The sequence below is a fragment of the Paroedura picta genome, chromosome 4 (assembly GCF_049243985.1).
Source record: "Paroedura picta isolate Pp20150507F chromosome 4, Ppicta_v3.0, whole genome shotgun sequence".
Classification (NCBI taxonomy): domain Eukaryota; kingdom Metazoa; phylum Chordata; class Lepidosauria; order Squamata; family Gekkonidae; genus Paroedura; species Paroedura picta.
Window position 1 is genome coordinate 60,235,115 of NC_135372.1, and position 18,220 is coordinate 60,253,334.

Consider the following 18,220-nt stretch of genomic DNA (forward strand, 5'->3'; position numbering starts at 1 on the left):
CCCCAAGCTGTAAATAGGAATCACTTTTAGTTTTTAATCATCCTAGACATGCCAATCCTGAAAAGTCTGGATTATGTTTTGAGTAGTGACTCATCTGTAAAAACAGATTATTAGAATACAGAGTATAGATTAGGCTGATGATGCTAGAGGGTTATATTCTATTTTTCATTGAAATATTATGTTGCTTGCTACCTTGACTGGTGGGATAAGGAATCTAAGTTTAAAACACTAATATCTTTTTCAGCCTGGGAGCTTTTGCATGTATAGGTCTTATGGTCTTATTCACAGCAGTTAGAGACAGTACATCTGCCTCCACAATCTATGATGTGACATTAGTGTTGTGTTGTCTTGTTATATGCCATATTGAGACTTTTACAGGGAGCTATCCCTAAGCTCTTGATGCCAAAGAGCTGAATTGCAAGAGGGAGAAATACTTTGGCAATGCTCCCTAATTTTCTAGGCTGTTCTAACTGGGAGCAAAGCAGGGGTGAAACTTCATACACCTTTGCAAGGGGCAAAGCATTATGGTCTGTCTGCACATCGCTTTTTTTTTTTTAAACAGAAAGCTGATTTGAAAAATCAGAACAGTTATCAAAATAAACAAGGAATTAATATTTTAGATCTGTAGGGTATGCACCAAAAATACAGTAATGAGCTCTGGTGGGATGATGGATCCAGCTCAGTCATGACAAAACCTTCATGATTCATTCCAGTCTGAAACTGTCTTTGAGTTATGAGATATGTCATTCACATGGGATAAATTACACAGTCCTTGGATAACCATTATGTATCTGGAAATGTCTGTGTTGCTCATTGTAGCTTTGGGGAACCGTCAGAGGCTGTGCTTTCTTACGATTTAAGTTGAACGTGCTTGTCTGATGCCTATTGTGCTCTGCTTATGGCTGGGAAGAAATCACATATTGCAAAAGGAACAAATTTACATGATGATGTTTGTTACACTGGGTATTTTTTTTCCTAAAGTGTCTTTTCAAAATGAAAGATTTTGAACTCAATCTAATCTTTTTTCTTTTAAACAACGTTTCATGTCCAAAGAACTGGCGTTTAATCTCCGTTGAACTGAAATTTAGTTGGCGGTGTTGACACCTCTGCATTTGAACACTGGGATTCCTTTGTGGGACACAATCCTTTTCATTCGACTTAATATCCCATCTTGGTCTCTAAGAGAAAATAATTGAGTTTAGGCTAGTTTTAAATAGCGATAAGGATAGGGAACACAGATGGGCATTTCATTGATTAACACTAACACTGGCCTAAGGCCCTGGTGTCAGGCATTAGATTAGGACATTACGGAAAGAATGACAGAGTTTTGGCAGTTTCTTCCTCCTCAATAACATTCTTTCACATATTAGGTTTATCCCACCCTAGGTAGCTACTTTATCATGCAGAAGGCCTTAATCCACTGATCTGACTCTATGTGCTCTCACTTTGATGCTGCCTCTGTTTACAAGAGTAATGCAGCCAGTGTCAAAGTACTCGTGACAAGAACAACTGAATAAGGCTTTTAGATGCACAGTGGCTTGACCTAAAAAGAAAAAAAAAGATGAAGAAGGAGAAAAAGATGAAGCAAAAGACGAAGGGGAGGGAGAAAAGAGACCTGAAGCTTTTTGAAATGAAGTTATGTTGTTTGCATCATGAAGCAGCTGACATGAGTTTTTCCATCAAGAAGATTCAACTTTACTGATCTTCTTGTACAGCACTTTATCTTTTTCTTCACCTTTGACCTTCCTTTCAGGGCCTCCTCAAGGCACCGCAAATGTAAGCCTTGTGGTGTTCTTTTAGAAGGAGGATCGCTCGCATCCCCTCTGGTGAATTTAAGCAGCTGTTGGAGTCAGCGACAAGGTTGGCTTCGGAATTGGTCGGCTGGCTGGGAAAGAGATTATGGGTCAGTCCCCAGTGCTGAAAGACAAAAGATTCAAACAGTTCAGGATTTTTTGGATATCCGAAAAAGATTTCATGATATTTGTAAAGATCTAACAGTGTTGTGCAGGTTCCATGCAGCCTTAACAGCTTATAGCAAGTCAAACTCTAGGCAACTAGGAAGTGGCGTTTTCATAGCTAAGCTGGGATATTTCCCCCTGGGTTGCCATATCTCTTTGGACAATGCAATTCCTTACACTTGTGCAGCCAACTGAGAGAATGCCTGGCTCCTGGCTCTCACAAGCACTATGCGCAAACAACAGGTCTTGGAGAAAAACCCAGATTTTCAATGGATTTAACTGTGTAAAGGCAAAGACTGCATTTTTATGTACAATTTTATATCCTGCCTGAGTATCAAAAGCTTTCCCCAAGATGGCCCAGAGAAGGTGAGATCAGTTAACATTGAAATTTTAATGTCCAATTTGTTACCTTAACATTCTGCACTAAAACCCTTTGAGAGAAGCTGAAATTGCTTACAAGTGGTTGGCTTCTCAGAACCCGTCCTCTGGCACAAAGAATCTGATTTTGATGGAAGATGCCCCTTTTGCCAGAAGAAGAATCCTTGTCTGACAAAGACTTCATTATTACCAGATCCAGTTCATAGAAACTCAGCAAAGTGTTCTCTTCTTTTGGATGCTCCTAAATTCTGAATTCACATACACATTTGGGCTGTATTATGCTGTTAGGCATAATGCTATTCCATTGAAACCAGTGAAACCTTCTTACATATATCTGTTAAGGGATGTGATCACATCCATATTAATTAAGGGTCTTTGTCAATAAGAATACAATCAGAAGTTTTGCTGGAGCATTGTCTGCTTCCGCTCGGTGTCTTCAGGCAAAACTAGAGATTCTAGCTTAAAGAAGGTGAGCTATGGGGAGGATTTACTTGACAGAATTGCTAAGGTATCTTAATGTGATAGTGGTTCCTGTAATTCTAACACATGCACAGGGCTAGATTAAGTTAGTCTCTTTATTTTGATTCCTAATTTCTGCTTGGAAGACATCTCTGCACATTGGTTGCTCAATACAACATGCTTACAGGAGGATGGAACTTCAGTCGAACCTTTAGTAGCTTATGGGAAAGCTGGATAAATAACTCTAACAGCTTCCCACATAAAAAGAAAGACCAGTTAGCATGGAAGAGAAAGAGAGAGTGGTTCAAGAGGCCTGAAACTGAAATGTTTTTGGAAGGGTTGCAGGAATTAGATGTTCTGGAACCAGGTGCTACAAGCTGTGGAGAATCATCCTTCACAGATCAGAATTTCAAGAAGGGACTTAGATTCTCTAAGAAAGTTCCAGCCTATCTGTTGCAAGTAACTTTGTTTTATTTTACTATGTTACTCCTATTCCTTTTTGTCAGTCCCTGTAACTACTTTTTTAAATGAAAGTCTTAAAGTACTGCATGGTTAAAGATGGGCAACTGAGTTATCTGGGTGAGCCTTTGTGGGACTGGAGTCCTTCACATTTCTTTTCTAAGGTTCAGTTTATGGCAGTTACTTTTGTGGTTCCCCAGAGAACAAAGTCAGTGATTGCTTCCACAGCAGGATAATTTTCAGTGGATGTCTGGTTGTTGATGCAATTCTGTATGAAATCAAACTTGCAAAGTATTCCAAACAGTTCAGGGTAATTCATTTTCTCTTCATTTTTAGCTGTTGTTTTGTTTTTGTATTGACGCCCCATCCCATGTTTTCACATAAGACTTTGGATGGTCTGTTTTTTAGAATGTATTTTGAGAGACATAAGTAATGAAGTTCTGCACAGAAATAACACAATATCTTTAAAAAATGGGGGGAAAAACACCATTACATATTTTCAAAAAATTGTGATTATTCTCTTTCCCCCTCTCTTAAAAGGCAAGCTGAGCTGTGAGTGATTCTCTTTCTTTTAAAAAACATGGCTGTGCTCTTGCAGTCATCAATACATGTAAAGAATAACTGGTTAGTTCTTCACTGCATTCCTGCAATTTTGCTGTTTTCCTTTCAAAAATAAGAAACTACTTGTGCTGAGAGTGTCTTGCCCAGGACATACAATTTAAAGGATTAAAATAAAGCAGATTTTTTTAATGTTCACATAATGAAGTTCAGAAAAGTTACAGAAAAGAAAAAAAGATTACAGATACTACAAATTTCCTGACAGAGCAGTTTCTCAGTGGAACAGGTTTCCTCAAGAGGTAGTGGGTTCTTTGGAAATTTTTAAACAGAGGCTGGATAACCATCTGACGGAGAAGCTGATTCTGTGAAGGTTCAAGGGGGTGGCAGGTTACAGTGGATGAGTGATAGGGTTGTGAATGTCCTGCATAGTGCAGGGAGTTGGACTAGATGACCGAGGAGAACCATTCCAACTCTATTATTCTATTATTCTAGATCTTCGTCCCAATGCTTTTGAAAGTCTTCTTGCAGTGTATGATTGACCAGATTAATTAGTTTAGCCATAACATAAGCAGATTTTTAAAAAAAGAACACACCAGTGGGATGGCTAAAACATGGGAAATCCTTTATGTGAAAGCAATCCAGTTTGATCTTTCCTTGGAGTGGCTCAAGCCAGGATTTTAATGCATAGACAAGGGGATGCAGAAACCTGCCCATCCTGATTTGACAGAGTCTCACCTGAATTCAAAAGCTCAGATATATCACCTTCCACTTCAGGATTTGAACACAATTGATTGAAACTTTCTGATGGATAAGTTGAAGGACTGCAATCTGGATTTTCAGATAGGTGGATAGGGAATTGGTTAGAGAACCACACTCAAAGAGTTGTTATCAATGGTGTTTCATCAGACTGGAGAGAGGTGAGTAGCGGGGTACCTCAGGGCTCGGGGCTCGGCCCGGTACTTTTTAACATATTTATTAATTATCTAGATGAAGGGGTGGAGGAACTACTCATCAAGTTTGCAGATGACACCAAATTGGGAGGACTGGCAAATACTCCGGAAGATAGAGACAGAGTTCAACGAGATCTGAACACAATGGAAAAATGGGCAAAAGAGAACAAGATGCAATTTAATAAAGATAAGTGTAAAGTTCTGCATCTGGGTCAGAAAAATGAAAAGCATGCCTAATGGATGGGGGATACACTTCTAGGTAGCACTGTGTGTGAACGAGACCTTGGGGTACTTGTGGATTGTAAACTAAACATGAGCAGGCAGTGTGATGCAGCGGTAAAAAAGGCAAATGCCATTTTGGGCTGTATCAACAGAGGCATCACATCAAAATCACAAGATGTCATAGTCCCATTGTATACAGCACTGGTCAGACCACACCTGGAGTACTGTGTGCAGTTCTGGAGGCCTCACTTCAAGAAGGACGTTGATAAAATTGAAAGGGTACAGAGGAGAGCGACGAAGATGATCTGGGGCCAAGGAACCAAGCCCTATGAAGATAGGTTGAGGGACTTGGGAATGTTCAGCCTGGAGAAAAGGAGGTTGAGAGGGGACATGATAGCCCTCTTTTAGTATTTGAAAGGTTGTCACTTGGAGGAGGGCAGGATGCTGTTTCTGCTGGCTGCAGAGGAGAGGACACGCAGTAATGGGTTTAAACTTCAAGTACAACGATATAGGCTAGATATCAGGAAAACGTTTTTCACAGTCAGAGTAGTTCAGCAGTGGAATAGGCTGCCTAAGGAGATGGTGAGCTCCCCCTCACTGGAAGTCTTCAAGAAAGGTTGGATACACACTTTTCTTGGATGCTTTAGGATGCTTAGGGCTAATCCTGCGTTGAGCAGGGGGTTGGACTAGATGGCCTGTATGGCCCCTTCCAACTCTATGATTCTATGATTCTATGATTAAATATTCAGAGCTTCATACAATTTCCAGTTCCGGTATTACTAAGTGTTCAGCTCATATAAAGTTCAATAGTCACAAACCAGAAGTTGTTTAAAATTATAGTTTGACTGTTAATCAATTGGCTTAAAAACTCAAGGTGAGTACTGGTATTTCAAGAGCAGGGGTTTTGGTACTAGAAAGACTGGAGCAACTTTCTGGAAACCAAAAGAATAAAAAATACTCAAAGAATGTGTTCTGGAGTATTTGAAAACACTGGAACAGAAACCTTTCATCATAAAGATTTAGAATAGTTTAAGAAAGTCTCATTAGCCTGAAACATAAGCACTGAAGTCTATGCATATACCAATTTTTCTTCAGTACTATCTACATTGAATTACCACAGAAATTTTAACCATGACCTTTCCCTTCTGCGTTGAATAAAATATTTTGTAAATTTTGAATTTTAAAACATCACAAATGCCATTTTCAGTGATTTGAGTAAGAGGGCAATCCTGTGTTGGACAGACAGAGTTCTTCAGGAAAGAAGAAAACAGACTGCTAGGGCTGTTTGGTTAGAAAGGCAAATAGAAACGGAGAGAAAATCTTGCCTCTGAGGGAGGGAAGTAGACTGCGGTGTCATACGTAGACATCAGATTATGCCAGAGCCCCACGAGGAGAGAAAGCACAAATTCTTTGGAAGAAGCAACCTATAGAAAAGTGCAGGTATCATGCTGATGTGCTTTTGTTCTGCTGGACTTTTTTGCAAGTTGTTTTGAGGGACTGTGTCTCTTTTTCTTGGAACAAGCAACAACAGGGGCAGCCTTGCCCTTTAACATACTAAGAAATGTATCATGCTATTGCCATCATTAAGTCCAAACCAAGCATCCCTAAAGGGAGTCAGCACCCAGGGGCCTCTTAGCTCAGCTTGTCCTTTTGCCTTTTTAATATCCTAATCTGGCATATTCAGGTGTCTTGGATGAGTTGGGCTGCAACATGGGCCAGGTGATGACAGAAAACACCATATCATTGAGCTGGGGAGCAGCACAAATTCAATATAGCAATTATGTCGCACATATCTTAGGCTGATTGGTGATTGGTCCCATATTAAGCTATGGTGGCACATTAGCCAATTGGACTTTAAATATATTAGATCATTGGGAGTAAGACAGTGAGACAAAATTTCAGCATTGGTGTAGTGGTTATGACAGGTGGCCTCTAATCTGGAGAACCAGGCTTGATTCCCCACTCCTCCTCCACACACAACCAGCTGGGTGACCTTGATTCAGTCACAGAGCTCTTTCAGCCCTGCCTACCTCACAGGGTGTCTGTTGTGGGGAGAGGAAGGGAAGGTGATTGTAAACCACATTAAGACTCCTCCAGGTAGTGAAAAGTGGGGTATAAAACCCAACTTGTCATCTTCTTTTGTTAATCAAATTATGAGCCCTCATAGTAAATGGCTATTCTAAAAAATGTTTGTCTTATTCAAATATATGCCCTGATACCAATACTAAAATAGTGGAAATACAAGAACAAATCTTAGTTACTTGACGCGTGTTAACCAGGTGAGTTAATTTTTATGCGTGCAAAACATGAGGAAAACTTTCAAAGAGTAGAAGCACTTGTGATCCTGCATTTACTAATGGGAGCCTGAGCTGATAGAATGGTTTGAGAATTGGGTTGACAGTTCCTTAATCTGATTGTATGTGCCTGTATAATTTGGACAAATTGGTGGACAACGTATCAACATTTTAAACAGAAGAGTAATTTCAAAGTTACAATTCATTCTAGTTTACTGGTATGCTTCCCTAGTTTCAAAATGAATCTCTTGGAAGTCTGAGGCCTACATGGTGCAGACCAGTTAAATTCTCTGCAAGGGTATAATTTAACAAACCTTTTTTGATGCCTTTTGGCAACCGGCAGATGTTCGCTATATCGGGGGATAAGCTGGGACTATGACTTAGGCCACTTGCAAAGGGTGTGGGACGCTCCCCTGTGGGCATCTTTAAAAGGCCATAAGCTTGAGTAGCAAAAATGAAAAGGTCCAGGGCTGGTGTTAATTACTCAGAAACCACACAGAAAGTGCTCACTGTCACGGAGTTGAGAGGTTGTGCATCCCTTCTTCCACAGATAAAAGACCTGGTATGAAAACATTTTGCAGTGGACAATGAAGCTGAGATTAGCATAATCTTTTGCGGTATCCCCAGTAAGCTATCCAAGAGTGAGCTGCTTTTTTCTCATTGCTTCCCCCTCCCCCGTCTGCTCTAATATCTGGATTTAGGGAAAGGCATTGTAAGAATAGACTTTGTCCTGTTTGAAGCCTAACCGTTGTGTTTTCCCGCCTTCATGTGATCATCCCAGTTGCTAGTATGCTACTTTTCAGCTTGTCAACAATGGAGGGAAAATGAAGTGTCAGTTCATTGACAGAACCTTATCCTTCCTATGTTTTCCCTAATCCAGATTTATCAGCTCTCTCATCCCCCCGTCTCTTATTCTAAGTAAAGGGCAGGCGGCTAGCACCGCAAAAACTCTTGCTTTGCAGCATTCTGTACAGTTTTTTTTTAAAGAAAGTTCTTTTCCTTTCTGGAGGTAAATTTGAATAAAGGTACCAATTTCCAGTGGAGCTCTCAGTACTAAATAATTTACATCCCATAGTCTTAGAATCTTTCCCCCAATCAAATTCTGGAGAGGGTTTTCTCCCCATATTCCCTTTTCATATGGATATAGCTGACAGGCTGCAAACTAGTGCTGTGTCACTGACACCCAGTCAGTCACGGCTTGTTCTGTGGTAAGGTGAGGCAATGACCTTTGGTGGCAGATTTTGGAGAGTGGCAACCTATGGCTCAAGACCTCTTCTTCACCCTCACCTTTCTATTGCCACCATATCCAGGAGCCACAGTACCTAATACTCCTTCCTTCTTTGTTCCCTAGGAATATTTAAAGACAGTCTTTTAAGAACATGTGGTACTTTGGAGAATCAGGAAGGAAGACATGTTATTTTCTCTGGATCCTAGGTGATGTTGTATGAAAGAGAACAGAGATGGGCAATGAGAAGAAGTTGCAGTTTTCAAAGGTAGAGGCCATAGGCAGCAGCACCTCTTGTTGAGTGGATGCAGGAGACAAGATTGGTTCCTTCTTTATACCCTCCATCCAAAATATACATGCTGATGTACTAGTAAGGCTGATTTGGAGGTTCATACCCCAGTCACTCCTAAGCAGTTCTTGGGGATATAATCATGGAATCCTACAATTGTATGGGTATTATAACCACAACCATGATTAGCTGAGCATGAATAGGACACAGGGATGTATGCGTCCTTTCTTGAATTTCAACTTTCTTCTGTGAGAATATGCTTTATCTTTTCTTTGCTGTTCTTAAAAATTATGAACTCTCACATCTGCACTATTCAAATATGGGTAGCTGGGGTCTGCTGATAACCAAAATCTGAAATTAGGAATTGGCCCCTGCCTAGTAAAATGAGCTCCCAGAAGAGCTAAGGGCCCTGTTAGAACTAAATCAGTTCCACAGGGCCTGTAAAATGAACCTCTTCCACCAGGCATTTGGTTGAGGCTGGGCTGACAGAAGGTCTTGCCTCTTCTCTGATGCCCTCTACTTGTAACATCATCCCTACAGAGCGACAAAGATTAGGAGGTAGGTTGGGGCTAGTGGAATAGTGTTGGGGATATGTATGGTTTTATGTATTTTATTGTATTGTATTTTTAACTGTTGTTAGCCACTGTGAGCCAGCAAGCCAGGAGCAGCAGCCTATAAGATATAATTAATAAAAGAAAAAAAGAAATTCTGTTTCCCAGTCTTAGTTAACAGACAGCCTTGTTAGCTTTCAGGCATAATTAAGGCTAGTTTTGACATAAGCTTTAAACAAACACACAAGGCTGGTCAAGGTAAGGCAAGGAAATCAACAGGGGGTGGGAGGAGGAATATGATGATATGTGATGAGTATATAGTCAGATAGTCCGTCCTCAAACCCCCCTTACCATGTTTAATGGATGGGTTGCATTATTTCTGCACTAGCTCATTGAGAAACATAAACATAAATAGATACATTTGGCAGCAACTTCAGATATTCTAACTACATTTTGCTCAGCTGCTGCAGCCACCACAAAATAACCTGATATGAAAGCATCTCTATTATTTGGAGATATCGACTCACGAAACCATGCAGCTGTGAGCCCCGAGGATGGTTGTGTGGAGAAAGAACTGCTATCGTGGAGGGGAGGAAAAAAAGAGTGACAACTGGCCCTAAGTCAGAAGGGTAAATGCTTTGGATCCAGTTTCTGTAGAACAGTTCAAAGGGGTGTGTGTGTGGGGGGGGGGGGGTTTGAGAAACACCTCATATTTGCTGGTATCTGTTCTGCAGTTTAAGTTTCTGATTGGCTACTTTATTAGCATTCCAAACCAAATCCTGTGTTCTAGTATGAAACTAGGCTACAACTGGCATACTTTCCAGTGAACTTGAATGCTTAATTGTTGTCTTGTTTTACATCAGACCAACATAGCCATATTCATGGTTCAGTTTAATGTGACTCTCTCTAGGGCTGACACAGTGGCTAATGCTCTAGTTTGTTAGGCACTTTGATCCTGGGTGCCCTGTTTTAAAGCCGTGCTACTGCCGGTTAAGAGAACGCTTTGTTCCTGCAGGGATAACTGGAGGATTCAGAAAGTTGGGCAGCACCATCCTCATGATCAAAATGTAAAAATAGGTCTGGGGTCAGGCAACAGTGTAGACACCCAGGAGCTTTTCAGTCTTTCCAGCTGGAGATTGTCTCTTATGTATATAAATCATCATTAGGATTCTGACAAAGAAGTGCAGGATGGGATTGCTGCAGGGCAGGTTCTTTGAATCTGGTTACTGATAAAAAAGCCCACTTCTGGCTGGCTGATAGAAGACAAGGCAAGTTCAAGGAAGGCATTAAAAACCATCGTCGATCTATTGATGGCAGCCAAAGTGTTGGGATGAATAGTTTGGGAATAGGGCAAGAGACCTTTGAGTGTAGGGATGTGGAGCACAGCACCGGGGACCAACCAGTGACTTTTTTTTCATAAGGACTACAAAGAAAAATCCTCAGGGGAAGCCAAATGATAATTTACAAGTCACTTCACAGGGATAGCAAAACCTTGTGATGGTAAGGCTATGGACTGCTCACTCAGTCTTCCTGGACTCAAGCAGCTGGCTTGACAGGATGCCCTACTGGGAGGGGGGGAGGGGGGCTTATTTTAATGAAATCTGTTTAGGATCTGGATGCACATGCCTTTTTGCTTTTTTTGTTGCCATTTTCCCTCCAGTTTTTGAAAGGTGAGCAACAGATTTGCAGTTTTCCACTACAGTTTGGGTGGGTTGGAACAGTGGCGCTTATCACTTGCTTCAGCAAAGCCAAGTCAGTCCCCATCAGACTGCTCACTGTAGAAATAGGCTTCATGGTTCCTTCCCTAGCTACTAATGGCCCTTATTTCCTTGGGCAAACCAGAGCAATATTTCAGGAAGTTGCTCTAATGACTTGGAAAACAGCATTTAGCACCAATCTATTTGCAATAATTACTGCATTTAAAAGGGGTTACTATAAAAACAGAGACAAATATAAAACTCATTTGCCTGAGAAACAGATCAGTTAAGTTCAGTAGATCTTAGATCATCAGAAAGGTGCTAATGTTCTCTGCATAATTCCACTATCAAATCACCACAATAAAAAAAAACCATACTGAAATCAAACAGGACACCTAATTTTCTAAATTGTAAGGACTCTGAATCGTGTACAGCAGCATTTTTCAACCTTTTGACAGTGGAGGTACCCCTGAAATATTTTTCAAGCTTTGATGTACCATGGAATTTATGCCAGCTGGCCACACCCCTGCCATACCCCCAGAAGTGACACCACTCTCATTTCTTTAAAAAAAATTGCACCAATGAAATAAATCCCCCCAACCTCCTCACCCCACCACATCTTGGCTGCAATATCTCATTAAAAAAGGATGAACCAATAAAATAACACAAATAAGTCCATTTCTCCACAATCTTCTCACCCTAACACGCCTTGGCTGTAATCTTCCATACAGAGATAGCAGTGACAGAGGAAAAGAGAAGGAGGAACAGAAGAAGAAGCTGCCATTGATGAGGAAGGAGTGGGACATGGGGGGGGGAGGCTGAGCTGAGCCTGGCATGGGTCACAGTGCTGCTGCAAGTGCTGGCTCTAGGTGGAATCCTGCTTGTCTAGTGTGGTCTGGTGTTGCAGGACAAACCAAATGTCAAGCAGAGGCTAGCATTGATGGGCAGCAGCACTGCTACAGCAGTGGCTGCTGGCTCTGCGTATGGTCTGTGACATCAATGACATCAATGGCTGCCATCTGAAAAACACCCACACCAAGGTACCGCTGAGAGGTTCTCATGGCACCATGCAGTACTGTGGTATCATGGTTGGTGTGGCTGCAATTGCATGTTTTTGCTACAGCAAGTAAATAACAACAAGAAAACAACTTAGACTCAGCCTGATATCAAATGAGGTAGAAAAGTCCTGAGGCAGATTAAACTTCTTCAGCTTGTACAGCAATGCTATATACTGGACTGATGGATGGGAGTTTGTTTCTTTGTTTTTCTTATTCACTTCAAAACAAACTTGTACTTTGGGTTGTTTCAGATGGTTTTGTCTCATAATCGTTTTCAGAATTATTTTTGTTATTATTTGGTTTCACTGGAAAACACTCTCCCCCTGTTTCTTGAAACAGCACAGTCATGGTTTTCCATACAAATCTGACAACAATTAGAAGGGCTGAAGTACTCCTGTAGGACATATAGACCCCCAAAGTTCAGACACATAAAATCTCCCTTTTTTTCTATGCAATGAAAGGCACCCATGGTTAATATCAAAATAAATGGGTGAATTTATTTAAAAAATCCAAACTTTAGCACAGACAGCACTGCAATCACTAAGCTTAATGAACTATTGCAAAGGAAGAGGCAGACTGAGAAGGCAAGGGCATTTGGTGGTACAAGAAGAAGAGTTGGTTTTTACTCTGATTTTCACTATCCAAAGGAATTCTGAAAGCAGCTTATAGTCGCCTTCCCTTCCTCTCACTGTGCTTTCTGTATAGGGTTACCAGATCTGGATTCGGAAATACCTAGACCAATTCTGTATAAGGAATTTGCCCCTGGACAGCCTCTCATTCCTGGCAGGTCTTAGTGCTGCTTCCACATGACATCGTCAGCAACCCCAGGCTGTGCAGGGGCTGGTGCAAATTTTGGCCAGATTTGCCTCACAATGAGGGGAATTGGCAAAACTGGATTTGCCACTTCTCACTGCACTTCATATTGGGAAGTAACAAGGGGCAAGCCTGTGTGGAGGGAGAAACACGCAGCAGTCTCTGCAACATTTTGCCTGCCCTTACACCTGCCCTCCCCTCTCCATTTCCTGCTTTAATTTTTTTTAAAATAATGATGCAGTCTGCATTGCTGCAGGACTGCAAAGCAGCATTCCCTAAGTTAAAATAAAATGTTCTGTTAATTGTTCTTGGTGGTTTTGTGATCAGGCAGCCAAGACACATTCCTGTTTGTGTTTACTTGTGTTTACTTGTGTTTGGGTTTTAATGGGGAAGGGGGGGCATACGATGAAGCTGCCCTCTCCTGATCAGCTGGGCATCCATGCTCATTGTTTTTAAGCCTTACTGTTCACACACAATCACTTATCGTGGTCCAGTTACCATGTCCAGCCTCTCACAAATCTACCCAAGCATAAATAGAGACTATAACACCATGAATCCCCAAAAGATGAGAGAATGCTTTATTGTTGTGCTGTTTTTCCATAGCAATGCAGAATTGTTAATAAAAAAATGCTTTTGTGTTGTGGTTATCACATTGTAACGTGGAAATGCCCTTTAAAAATTATTCGGGGCTCGTGGGCGGAGGAAGTTTGAGTCCCCAAAACAACCACTCTGCTGGGATTAGTGGTTTTCAGTGACTGACAAGCCGAGGAGTGGGAAGAGAAGTTTGCTTTGTTTTCCCTTACTGCCTTGTAGGGAAGCAAAAAGCTGCTATGAGATGGAGGGAAAATGCAGGAGAGGTCTCCTGTCAGAAAGCTTTCAAATGTGTAGCTTACAACCACATGTTTGCAAGTAGAAGGTGGAGTGAGTTTAACACCCCCATGCGGAATCGGTCCTAGAAACTCTGGAGGTAGGTCTGGGAGTAGGTGAGATCTCAGTAGAATATAATGTTATGGATTCCACCCTCCAAAGCAGCCATTTTCTCCATGGGAACTAAACTCTTTAGTGACCAGTAATTCTATTGGCATCCCTATGTATGTCTTTTATTAGAATAGCACTGGCTGCCTTGTAAAAGTGAAACCAGTAGAGGCAAAAACTGCAATAACAAAAGAAACCAGGCTGTTTAAATGGTTAATTTATTTCTTTTTCATATTAATTACTATAATTATAGAACAATCAATTTTCATAATGTTTGTAATTAATAACTAAAGGAGTCCACAAGTCAGTGACAGCTACAGTCTTCACTCTAGTTCATGGTCTCACTCTCTTCTAGGGATGAAAGTTCCTTGGTGGGATCTGGAGATCCTACAGAATTATGGGTCATCTCCAGACTAAAGAGGTCAGTTCCCATGGAGAAAATGGCTGCTTTGGAAGTTGGATTGAGGTCCCTCCCCCACCCCAAATCATGCCCACTCTTGGCTCCATCCCCAAAATCTCCTGGTATTTCCAAACCCAGAGCTGGCAACCATATTCTCTCAGCAGTAGACTTTTCTGGTAGTGTGTCCGGGCGGGACAGGCATAGCCAGAGAGAAAAACCCTATTGTGCAACCGGGATATCAAGGGAAAGCCGCAGGGAGCCAGAAGAAGCTCCAAAGCCTGCCCAGACTCAAAGACACAGATAGAGGGGAAGTTGGGAAGGCTAAGAGGGAGAATGAGGGAGAGAGAGATAAAGGCAGAGCAAAGGATACTTACCAAGGGAAACAGGCTGTTCTGGAGAGCTGTAGGAAAGCTTGGGAAGAGGTTTCTCCATCAGCCCACAAGCAGGGTGAAGAGCTGGAGAAAACTACAGTAGAACCCCCAGCTCTACCACTCTCACGAAGGGCCAGACCAAGGTCTCAAGTGCGATGGAACCCAGAAGACAGTAAAATTAACTTACCTGAATGCCTAGCAGAAGAAAGAAGACTACTAGAGGGGAAAGAAAGGGTGAACACAGCTGAGGGAAAGACACACAATGGGGCTTAGAGCCAGGTGGGTGAGATCAGAATGGAGCAAGTGTGACTAAATAAGGGGGTGGAGTCAGCACAGGGGAATATAAGGAGGGGAAAAAGAAAGGGTGGTGGCTGGTGCAGGAGGAAACACTTGGGTGTATGAACTGATGCTGAATAAACTGTTGCTGTGGAAAGCTGTGTGAACTGCGTATCTTTGCCAAAAGCCCACATCACGGCAGAGAAAGAGGAAACCGGGAGAGGGTCCCAAGAGTGCCTCACATAGTGATCCCCTCACTGCAGAGTAGCTTCCCAGAAGATGTAAGGAAAGCACTCACCTGACTAGTACTTTGGGAGAATGTTAACATGGAATTATATGGGAGAGAGTTTTAAAACTGAGTGCAGTTGGAGTATCTTAGTAGCAAAGATTTTAGATGAGATTGTCATTGGATTATTGGTGACCTATTCTTTTCTCCTGGCTTTGTATATAGGGAATTTTGGTTGTACTTATTGAGATTATTTCTTGAAATTGTTTTGTTGTTACCTGCCTGGGCCCTGGGAAGAAAGCTGGGTATATAAACATTTCAAATGCATAATAATAATTAAATGGGATGTGTAAATGTAGAAACCAGGACTCTGATTAATGTGAATGATAGCTTTTTTATTAATAGAGTCCTTCAGATTAACTAATTTTAAAAAATTACTGTTGCTTAAGAAAAGTTTCCTGGTTTGGCCTCACAGAACAATGCCTTGATGCTTAAACTGTTCTTAAACAGCATGTAAACTAAAAAAAGAACATCATTGGCCTCTCATGGAAGCCCAAGAAAACAATGTCATCTGTACTGGATGAAAAGGATGCCCCAGTCTAATGCAAGCAGACAGGTTCAGGACTACCTCAAATTAATTTGCGTAGTCAGTGGACTGGACTGGATGGTCCACTTGTAAGCACTGTGGGAACCTTATCCTCTGCTGTACCGCCAACTGACACAAAAAATTGAATCAACTCCTCACTAGATCTAAGTTGTTGTCAGATATTGGATACAAAAATAAATGTATTTCCCCCATTGTGTTTTCACTATCGTATCGGGTTATGTCAGCTCTCTGCTATTTTGGGATGGTTGATTGTGTCTTTCAGAGAAGAACACAAGCCATCTGTAATTTTATGCTAGTATTAATGGAAGAGGGAGCCAACATAAGGCAGGTAAGCAGAGAGCCACCTAGATATTATTCAGCACAAACCATCTCATTGCCTACATGCCATTGGATTTACATAATTGTTTAAGCCATTGAACAGAATTGTTACATTTAATTACACCTTATTGTGGGAGATTTATTGCAATATTTGATTATATTCGAGAGAGTGTTAACTGAGGTACAAATAGCTGGACCTGCTGAGAAATGGAAAAAAGGGCTGCCAAAGAGCTCATTATACCCCGACTAAATAAAAACAATTATTTTATCCCTTCAGAAACAGCTCATAATAAGGTGCATTTAAAGGGTCAGAAATAATGAACAGTCAGAGCTTGCTAAAAGAATATTAGAGAGTAGAGATTCATGTCAGGCAAGGTAAGGATAGTAAGAGAGAGGAAAAATGCCCATAAACACAGTGAAATCTAGATGAAATTTTGTTTGTATCATGCCTTGATTGGGCTTAACAGGAAATATTTTCCAGATCTTGGTTTGACAAGCCACCATTGACCTGTACTAAGGCTTGAGCCAGACAAAATGAAGTATTCTGAAGGCTGATGCTTTATGTGATGCGTGACATAAAGCTGCTGCAGATTATCGGTTCTTGGTCTCCTCCATTTAGGCTTACTGATCTCATATCATGAAGTCACCATTTTGACTATGATCTTTGCCCCAGCAAAAGAGGAAATAGATAAATGAGCCCTTGAATTTTATAACTTCACTGTATTTTTAAAGTTTTAATGTTCTGAGATATTTTTTTTAATTCTCATCTTATGGATCCAGATTGGGTGGAAAGGTGGCATAAAAATGTCCTAAATAATGTTCCAAAAAGGCTCTCTCTATATTTTTAAAATTCCACATGTCAAACTCTCAGTCTAATGGTTTGTTTTTCATAGTCTCCTCTTGTAAGTGTAGTAATCCAATAGTATAATGATATTTTGTGTGTATACCCATTGTAAGCTAAATTGCAACTCCTTAGTCAAATTGCAGTTTCTTAGGCATGATTTACCAAAGATCATTGCCATGGGCAAGGTGAGGTTTGACCTCTCCTTAAGAACAGCCAATGGGAGCTGATGGAATGACAGTGAGTCAGCAGGGTGACTTTGGGCTTGCCACAGCACTGAGAAAGCTGTTCTGACTAGGGTTGTGCCGAATCGCACAACCCTAGTTCTGACTGAGCAGTAACATCAGGGCTCTCTCAGTCTCACCTTCCTCACAGGGTGTCTGTTGTGGGAGAGGAAAGGGAAGGCAAATGTAAGCTCCTTTGAGACTCCTTCAGGTAGAGAAAAGCAGCACATAAGAACCAATTCTTCCTCTTCTTCAACAGCTGCTGCTGCTGCTGCTGCTGCTACTACTACTACTACTACTACTACTACTACTACTACGAGCCAAAGTGTAATGAAAGATCCCAGATGCTGGGTTAGGGAAATAGTTTAGAGTTCAATAGAAATGTTTCAGTCTCTACCTGTCTTTCTTCAGTGTTATGTTCAAACCATAAATAAAAGTTTTCTTGTTTGTTTAACCCTGTGGGCTAGTTGTTTTATGAAAAGAAACCCGTGCACACAGACAGATTAAGATCTTGATCTCACTATTTTTTTGTATGAATCAATGGTGGCAGTCTATGAATGGAACAGTGTTTGAATCCCCAGCCCCAGTGTTAAAGTGAGGAGAAAATGTCATAGGAATGGCAGAATACTGACCAATGTGGCTACAAAGCTACTGCAACAAGTATGAATTCAACAAGTTCAATGTGACAGCTTTAGCTGGAACCCTTCCATCCCATTTCCCATGCAATAGAGAGAGGCAATCCAATAAGCATGCCTGACCTCAACAGGTAGGAAGAATGAGCTGGAATATGAAGCTTATCCAGTGAAGGCTGCCTCTAGGAATGTGTATAACTGTGGTGATGTTGTCAATGTTAGCCATTAAGTCATGTCTGACTCTTGGTAATGAATTTTTGTGAATTTTGCTGTCCATGGAATCCGCAGAAGCCTTCTCCAGCACCAGAGTTAAAATTAATCAATTCTCCTCTTATTGATTTTTTTTCATCCAACTTTCATAGCCATAAATGGCTTTTGGAAATATGAGAGATCGGACTCATCTATATTTGGTAGTCTGTCTTATGTCCTTGCTTTTCCA

General features: G+C 41.1%; 1 long non-coding RNA gene across 1 annotated transcript; it reads right to left on the bottom strand.

The window, feature by feature from the left end:
• Window positions 1-980: 980 nt before the first annotated feature.
• Window positions 981-14,939, bottom strand: LOC143836798 (uncharacterized). Its single transcript, XR_013230746.1, has 3 exons — window positions 14,845-14,939; window positions 1,736-1,917; window positions 981-1,178 (listed from the first exon to the last, which is right to left on the bottom strand). It is a non-coding gene; the product is annotated as an uncharacterized LOC143836798 (long non-coding RNA).
• Between the last annotated feature and the right edge of the window lie 3,281 nt (window positions 14,940-18,220).